This window comes from Beta vulgaris, chromosome 2, assembly GCF_026745355.1.
Source record: "Beta vulgaris subsp. vulgaris cultivar EL10 chromosome 2, EL10.2, whole genome shotgun sequence".
NCBI lineage: Eukaryota > Viridiplantae > Streptophyta > Magnoliopsida > Caryophyllales > Amaranthaceae > Beta > Beta vulgaris.
In genome coordinates, this window is record NC_079203.1 from 46,295,036 (window position 1) to 46,304,502 (window position 9,467).

Consider the following 9,467-nt stretch of genomic DNA (forward strand, 5'->3'; position numbering starts at 1 on the left):
AGATAAAAATCGTTGTAGTTTTTGCATGATAATTGATATTGTATGTTTATGAATGATATAGTGAATTTTTCCGTGATATGATGGGTTTCTAAACTACTTCCTCCGGTTCACAATAAGTGAAACACTTTCCTTATTTGGAATAATCACAATAAGTGGAACCAAGCTCCAAGTAGTAAAAAAAAAGTTCACTCTGATTACAAATATACCACCAAAAAATAAAAAGGGACCACGACTTCAATACTTTTTCACTATACTTTATTGTGGTCCCAACTTTCTCTCTCTAAATTTCATGGTAACTCCCCACTTTCTCTATGTTTAACTTATTGTAACGGAGGAAATATATAGTAAATTTTTCAGAAATAATATGTGCTTTTGGTATGGTGCTGGGTCCACGCAAGTTAAATTGTAAGGAAAATTGTTTAGCTTTCTTCTTTGGACAATAATGTGATATGACTATGAGAGCTCAGCGTCAAGACTACGTTGCTTCTTATTTATCTCTTAATTAGGGGTGCTCATCGAACGAGCCGAGCCCGAATAACATTGGGCTCGACTCGAGCTCGTTTAACTTTTTATGGGCTCGTGAGCTCGACGATCTTGGGGGAGTCGAGCTCGGCTCCAGCTCGTGATTAGTTTTTGCTGCTCGAGCTCGGTTCGTGAGCTCGACTATGCTCGAGCTCCTTTATTTTCAGGCTTGGCTCGAGTTCGGGTCAAGCTCGGGTTCGATTATGGGCTCGAGCTCGGCTCAAACTCGGATTCTTTTTAATTGCTTTTATTTTTTTTATCTTTCTTCTCACATATAACTTAGTTGATATTTTAAAAGAAATATTTAATATAATTTTTAATATATATAAATATTTTTTAATATATATAAATATTTTTTTAATATAGAATATTATTTTTTAGTATAAAATTATAATCGAGCTGTTTGAGCCGAGTTTTGCTTAGCTCAGCTCAGCTCAGTTCGTTTAAGTCTTGAACCGAACCATAACAACCCGAGCTTTGACCGAACCAAGCCCAAACTATTCACGAGTTTGTCAGGCTCATTATCAACCCTACTCTTAATTATTTTGTGCGTGTCATCTTTGCCTACCTTTCCCATGTTAATGAAAATCACCTCCAAAAAAATCTCCAGTGCGAAATATTGAGCCTAGATATTTTACTATTAGTGCGAATTAATGACCCTAGGCAATTTCTTCTAATCTTCTCACATCTTGTCTTTTGGTAAAAGAACAATACTACATTCAGCAATTACGCCACTTGTTTTAACAAGAACCAGGGAAAAAGAAAGTCATAGCAATACTTCGCGAATTATTGAGCTTAGATATTTTACCATGGGGTTATTTGGTAATCGGATGTTGGTTGTTGGCTGTTGGTTATTGGCTGGTTTAGTTAGCTTGTTTGACTGGCTGGAAGCATTGGTTGTATGTATTGGCTTTTTAAGTTGGTTGTTTAAGCTAGTTGTTTGCAAATGTGTGACAAAATTAATTGTGCTTGTTGGCTGTTTATTAGAGAGTTTATGGGCCAACAAGCCAATTCAAAAAGTTGCTACAAGCAGCTTTTTCATTTTGGCTTAAAAGCCAGCTTTTCAGCCAACCAAAAAGCCAATAACCAAACACTTTTTTTGGCTGTTTGACCAAACTTGAAAAGCCAAAAGCCAACGAAAAAGTCATTTACCAAACATGATCTATAAGTGCGAATTAGGCTTCATTTAATAGGATGTAAAATATTTTTTATGAAAATGAGTTTTCTTTTTCCTCTTATTTTTCGTTGTTTGATTTGGTAAAGGGTGTAAAACAAATTTTCCATAAAGAAAGCTAGGTGAAAATCATTTTTTCTTTCAAAAAGAAGGGAAACCATATTTTCCTCCCTTCTCCTTAGCAATCTTTTACTCTTCTGTTATCCATCTTCTCCCTTCCCCCTTCCATGTTTCTCTTTTCCATAACTTTTTTTACATTGAACAAAACAAAGTAAAATTAGCTTCACAATTAAATTTTCCATTTGTAAAATTTACATGAAACATCATTTTACATTAAAAATGTTTTCAATCCAACCAAATAAAGCCTTAATGACCCTATGCAATTTCCTCTAATTTTCTCACATCTTGTCTTTTGGTAAAAGAAGAATACTAAGAAGTTGCTTACTTGTTTCTCCTTCCTATGAGCATTATTTGAAAATTATACTTTTTTTCATAACAAAATAAATATTATACTTTCCATTTATTTTGTTTTTGGCAGGGAATAGGAGTGGAATGACATTAATGCAACTAGTCTTATATGCACGCTATGCGTGCAAAATCGTTATCAAAACTACATTAATAGCGACGATTTATAAAAAATTATGTACAAAGTTTTCCTAAAGATTATAAATTAATTCTGCCATATTTAATTACAGTTACCTTTCCCCCTTAATTGGGGATTTTATTGGTGGTTATATTTTTTAAATTACATAGTGGTTTTTGGAGTTTTTTTTTTGTTATTTGTTATATTAAGGAGTTAATTTATTGAGGGTAAATTAAAAATTTTAATATTTTGGTGTCCTATCCCTCTTCATATATAAAATAGAGATGCAATTTGCAAACGGAAAGTGACAAGGGGAGGAATCATGAATGGCATTAAGGCAACACAATCTATATCTATACAAATATATTAAAAGACGTTCCTACCAAATAAACGGTGCCACCTGGCACTCCGCTCAAGCTTCTAATACACATGTTTATAACATCATTCAAAAATATTAACAATATTTAATTACTAGGATTCGAACACATGACCTTTGAAATATAAAATGTGAGAGTTCAACCACTAATCCACAACAATTTCAATATTTAATGTTTCAAAGTAAAACATAATAAAGTCTTATAATTATTTGTAATCATAAAGACATAGATAAGCTTTTTGATCTCTCTAACCTTTTTATTAAGTAATAACATTGTCTTACCCTAATTTCATTGAAATTGTTAATTTTATCCCCAATTGTTTAGAAAGTTTTTTTAAAAAACAATTTATCATGACATAACATCTATTTTTCAATTTTGCACTAGATAGAATATTAAGAAAAGATAATAAAATCAAGCATGAGATTTATAAAGAATAATATATTTAATAATTATAACTGACCCGGGACATCGTCCGGGCCAAAATACTAGTTTGCAAATTAATTTGTGCGCATCGTCCTTGCAAAAAAATAGCTATAACAATTAATGGGCCTACACATTTACTGTTAGAACAAGTTTTTTTTTTTTTTTTGGGGACAATGACTAGAGTCTAGACCAAGACTTTGATGGTTTCTTTCGCATGGAGTAAATAGTACTCTAATGGAGACTATTTCTTCTGATCACATTATTCACATATTTTCTTTTGGTAATACTACAAAACTACATTTTAGGCCACTTGTTTCAAAGTGCCGGTCGGAAAGGGGAAGTAATCGCCACCATGCATATTAGGAGTTTTTTTTTTTTGAATTCTTTTTTTCCGATGAGCTTTTTGGAAAAATTCTAACTTGCTTATCGTTGATACTTTTGCAGATTATTTAATAGCATCATTTGCTTTCTGAAACTATTCATCAAACAACTTTATTAAGTTTTCTCACATTATTATAAAAGAGAAAACATAGCCAATATATTTTGTTATACTCGTCTCATTGCGAGGGTTTCAAATATCTTATAATTTTTATACGTAATTAGACAGGGGCGGATCCAGCATGGGTTCAGTGGGTTCAACTGAACCCACGTGGATCCGGGACAAAAACACGAAAACTGGGCAAAGAAAATGATAAAACATATATTAAACACAGCGAATTTATATCGCTGAAATGCATGGTAGCTCAGTGGTAAAGCTACTGAACTACAATCTTATTTGTTCTTCCGCTTTGATCGCAGTAACGTGGTTTGTCTTGTTTTTTTTTTTTTCTTTTTCGATCCTCCCTTAGTCCTTACTCCCTTTAGGCTTACTGCTTTATTTGTTTTTTTTTTCTTTTTTGATCCTTCCTTAGTCCCTTTAGACTTACTGCAGTATTTCTTTGGTTTTTTTTCATCCTCCCTCTTGGCTTATTGTATTATATTCTTTTTTTTCCCCTTTTTCTTTATGCTCCTTTTATTTTTTAAACTCTCTTTTTTATCTATAAATCTCTCCCTCCCAGCAAGTACAAATATTGTAAAAACTAATGAATTTGGTTAATTTACATTATCTTTTTGTCGACGTCATGTTTGCGCTAGCTAGTTGTTATATAAGTGTATAATATGATAAGTTAATTCAATGAAAAAAGTCTTAATAGTTAATACTCGATTTGTAGTTTTTATAACTCTATAGCTTGTTAAAAAATTGATAGTTTTTCATTACTACAAGAAATTAATTATCATATTTTTTTGTGATGATGTAATCAAGAATAAAGCGTTGCTAAATACAATTGTTGAAAGTTTATTTTTTTTCCTCGTCCTTCATTGCTATAAAAAATTCAAAAACAAAAAAAAAAAAAAATATTAAAATTATTCTGAACTCACGTGGTCTAATTCCTGGATCCGCCACTACAATTAGAGATATTAATGTTCAAAGAAACGTCTCCACAAATGTGGAAGAAAAAGCAAACGTTGCAATAAAAAAAACAGAGGAATGAAGTATGATGAACACAAGATATTCCTAATAGTTTTATATTGATTCACATAGAAAACTAATAACAAGGAGTTCGTCAAAACTTTATAACTATTAAGATACAAAGAAGATAAATTAATTTAGATTGTTTTTCTAAATTAACTAGTTCTTGTCCCGGACGATACGTCCCGGATTATTTTCAGGATCCGAACACATGACCTCTCTTTTGATATACTAATGTACTAACCAAATAAGTTATTATTCTATCAATATTTTAAAAAGCAAGAAGACGAAAAAAAAAAAATCAAGGAAATAGTAGAACGTAAAAGAAAGGAGAAAGTATGAAACACGCACGACTATACAAGAACAAAAAAATTGTAAATGAAGATGTCTAGAAGCCAGAAGGTGGTATATACATAATACATAAAACAATAAAAGATAATATAAAAACAAAAAACATGTAGAAAGTTGATTTCCTATATATATGGGAGTGGTATGGGTAGTGCATATAAACATATACTTGCACATAAACAAAAAGTTTATCCAAACAAAATGAAGAAATCTATAAATTTGCAGGTAATCATGGGATGCTTACTTATCTTTGGCTTGCTGATGGTGAACGACGCAATTCCTTTTAGTTTTGGCAAGTTTGGCTCTGAGATGGGGGAGATGGGGGAGATGGGCTCTTTGGGTAAAAAGCTCCCCTATGGAGTTGATACTAGGGTGACTCTACCTGTAGAGTCCGCACCCACCCAAACATATACCAGATCCTTGGATATTATTGACATGCCTAATTTGGGGGATCCAGAGGAGAAAGTTGCAGAAATCATTCTGAAATGTCTGGCAAAAGATGACGCAACAGCAAAAAAGATATACAATGCCTACAAACAAGGAAAACGGCTTTACAAGTTATGCAAGTTTGCTAAGGAGCACGTCAACCTGCAAGATTACAATATGTATTATCCGAAGCTCCAAGTTATCCAAAATTGCTGCAGCAACTATGGTGAAGAGGATGATGATCAACCAAGTGGATTTTGTAATTAGAATATGTACCTTGTTCTGTTTAAATTGCTTTTGTTTGTTTTCTCTTTTTTAGAGAGTGTTGCATGGTTTTACTTGTTCCTTACTAGGAGGAGTAAGGTTTTACATGTAACCAAAAAAAAATGTCTTTTCTGTTTGAAATAAAATGAGTTATGGAATGACTTGTTTAGTATGTCTACTTACGTGATTTAGGGCCTGTTCTCCCCAGCTTATTTTCAGTTCAGATCAGTTCAGTTCAGTTCAGCTCTTGACAATACTTTTACTCTCACATATCACTATTCATTTCATTTCAGTTCAGTTCAATTCAGCTGTTTTATGCCGAAGAGAATAGACCCTTATGTCGTTATCTGTATGGATGAATAAATTATTTGGCTTTTGATGCATCTTATGCTTTTTCTTTCTGAAGCTTGGATAGGCTGGTCATGGTCAATGAGAAAATTTTATATTAATAAAAAATGAAAATGAGTAGCCATTAAGTTGATTTGTTAATTATATAATAACAAAACTTAAATCACTCAAAACCTCCTGAATTTCAGCTAGCAATTAATCACCATTTTCTTAATATGTATGTTTAGGGTTGTATTATTACCTCTTCTTAGTTCTTACTGTATCCTCCTTTGTGCTTTAGTGTGAAGCAGGTTCAGATGACTTTCTTTTCATTTATTTGGGGATATCCAAATTCACAATGTACGGATTTTTTTGTTTGATAAAAAAATTCATCTAAAATTCAGCTTCCATCTTTAATCAAGTTGCAAGGGGGAGGAAAAAAAAAACATACTATTGGTATCAGTTTTGTTTCTAGTAAAATATCAAGACAAGTACTGAAGCAGAGTGTTGAGTTTATCTTCAACAATTAAAAGATTTTTGTGCTATGACTAATAATCACTTGTATATATTAAGAAACTATATTAAGAAAAACGACCATTAAGTTGATTTGTAATTATATATATATATATATATATATATATATATTATATTATATATATAATATTAATATATATATTATATATATATATATTATATATATAGGGGCAAGATCACATGAGAATGCTCCTTACATGAGAAATGAGAATGAATCTCAACCACACGATTGGTTTCGAGTTACAACACTTATTCATTAGAGTTATATTCCTCTAAAAATTTTTGAATTCAAAAAAAAATTGTTTTTTTTGAATTTTTTTTTTTCAAATATTTTGTTTTTGGAGTTATTTCAATTTTTCATTAGAATTACATCACTTATTCATAAGAGTTATATCGTGTAAAATTCATTCTCATTTCTCATATAAGTATGCATTCTCATATGAACTCACTTATATATATATATATATATATATATATATATATATATATATATATATATATATATATATATCTCTATTACATAAGGGAAGGGGGGACCTATGGTGTCCTCTTTTGAACTGACTATTTTGTCCCCCTTTCCCTTACTAAATTACAAAAATAATATGAATACCAGAATGGGGACTCAAACAAAGTTACCGGAAATCAAATTTCAACATCACTCCCAAATCACTTATTTTAGGAAACTTTACAAATCCCTTTCTAAATCACGTTCAAGAAATCCCGCAAATCACTAAATTTTACAAAATACTAAAAATTAGCTTACAAACCAAAACTAATATAGTAGGGTGTATATACGTAAAAAAACATTCACAAAATTCACTTACAAATCATTGTTCTCAAGAACTCACAAATTTCACTTACAAATTATTCTTTACCTATACACGCTATGCATAAAAATCTGTAAAAAAACATAAAATTTCGACGGGGATATCACACATTTGTCCATCACGATTTGCAAACTTTCAAAAAGGTACATAATTCTTTTAATCTTCCAAGTTATTTCAAATTAGTTGAAAAAACAATAGCAATTGTTATGTAGCGACTAATAAAAAAGAGAGGTGATAGCAATTAGTTAAAAAGGACTTAAATTTAACCCTTTATTTTAACATGAAATGAGAGAAGATAAAAGTAACAAATTTAGTTTTTTTTTTAAAAAAAATTCCAATATTAAAAATTCTGCTCATAACTTTTGCAAAAAAACCATAATAAATTTTGAAAAAAAAAACAAAATCAAAGTTTTCGCGAACGGTTTTTGCAAAAATCAATTTTCAGAAAAAAATTAAATTAATTTGCTAAAACCATTTTCAGAAAAAAAAAATTACATTATTTTGCGAAAACAAATAGTGAAATTAAGCACCAAGACAACTGTAAAATTTTGAAATGGAAAAAAAGGGATTTTATACAATTTAAATTTAATTCATTTTCATGTTAAATCAGAAAAACAAGATAAAAGAAACAATTTTTGTTTTTTTAAAAAAATTCCAATATCAAATTGTGTATGAAAATTTACAATTTTATCTCAAATATAATTTTAAATATGAGACTGATGAAAATTTAAATATAAGTTTGTGAAATCATAATTTAGATGTTAGGCAAGGGAAAAAAAACTGAAATTGATTCATACTTTTCGATTAAATTTTGGGATGATAGAAAATCGACCCAAGAAAAAACGAAGTTGATTTGAGAAATTACCTTTCTTTGTTAGAAAATCGACCCAAGAAAAAACTGAAGTTGGTTTGTTTCCCTCAAAAGTGGTTGATACGGCTGATGGATTTTTGATGAATTAGATCTACTGTTTTGCTTAATACTTGAAAAGGCTGATTTTCTTATTGTATAGTGTATAGTTTGATGAACTAGGTTCCTTGATAATATGGTTTGTAGATTTGTAGAGAGAGGAGAGAGAAAATGAATAGCAAAAGTAGTGGAATTATACTGATGTTCCCAAGTAGTGGAAAAGGTAGTGAAATTTTTTGTTAAAATTCTAGAAGGATGTGCCTACAGGCTACAACACGTCACTCAAAATTTTGGGTTTCAAATACAAGTGTGGGTCAAAGTATAAGTTAGACAAATTATAAAATGGGTTTCAAATACAAGTGTAGATCAAAGTATAAATTAGCCAAATTATAATATTGTTGCATTGGAAATTCAACGTAACAGATAATATGGACTCAATTTTATTTTTTTTGTTCAATAGAGATAAGTTTAACTAAGGGAGTAATATTGTAATGCTACTTAAATGCAAAGAGTTAATGACTGCAAAAGAAAGAACAGAATGTAGAAGGAGTACTATTTGATTGTATTTCAAAGAATCTTATTCACAAAATGGAGGTGAACTTAAAATACTAACTTGCATTTTCTTTTTGTTTACTACTTAGTAATAATTAGGCATAAAAATGTCATCGCACGCATCGCGTGCATAAAAAGCTAGTATATATATATGGGATCTTGTGAAAATCACTAGCTAATCTGAAAACTGAAAAACACGCAATCTCAACCGTTAGATTATCCATAGTATAATCTAACGGACAAAATTCACGGATGAGTTTTGAGCAAAAAAATCGAGCGCCTCTCTCGTGCTTTCTCTCTTCCTCTTTTTCTCCTCTTGAAATTACTCTAGCGTGAGTTGCCTCCCTCTAATCTCTCTTGCTCAATTTCTCAGTCGAAGCGAATTCCAGATCAAAATTGGTCTCAAAAGCTATGAGTTACGGTAAATATGAATCAACTTTTTTTTACCAAAAACTTTCTCTCTCCTCTTCTCTTCTCTCTCCTTTGTTTTATCTTCTGAAACTCATAAACTTTCTCTCTCCTCTCTCCTTTCTCCTTCGTTTATTTTCTGAAATGTTCTTCTCTACACTAAGCATAAGCACAGGGCCGGCCCATTACCGGTTCAACCGGTGCTGCAGAACAGGGCCCCAGATCATCAAGGGCCCAAATGTCGATAAGGTCCAACTAGTATGGACAATGAAAAAAAAGTAGGTA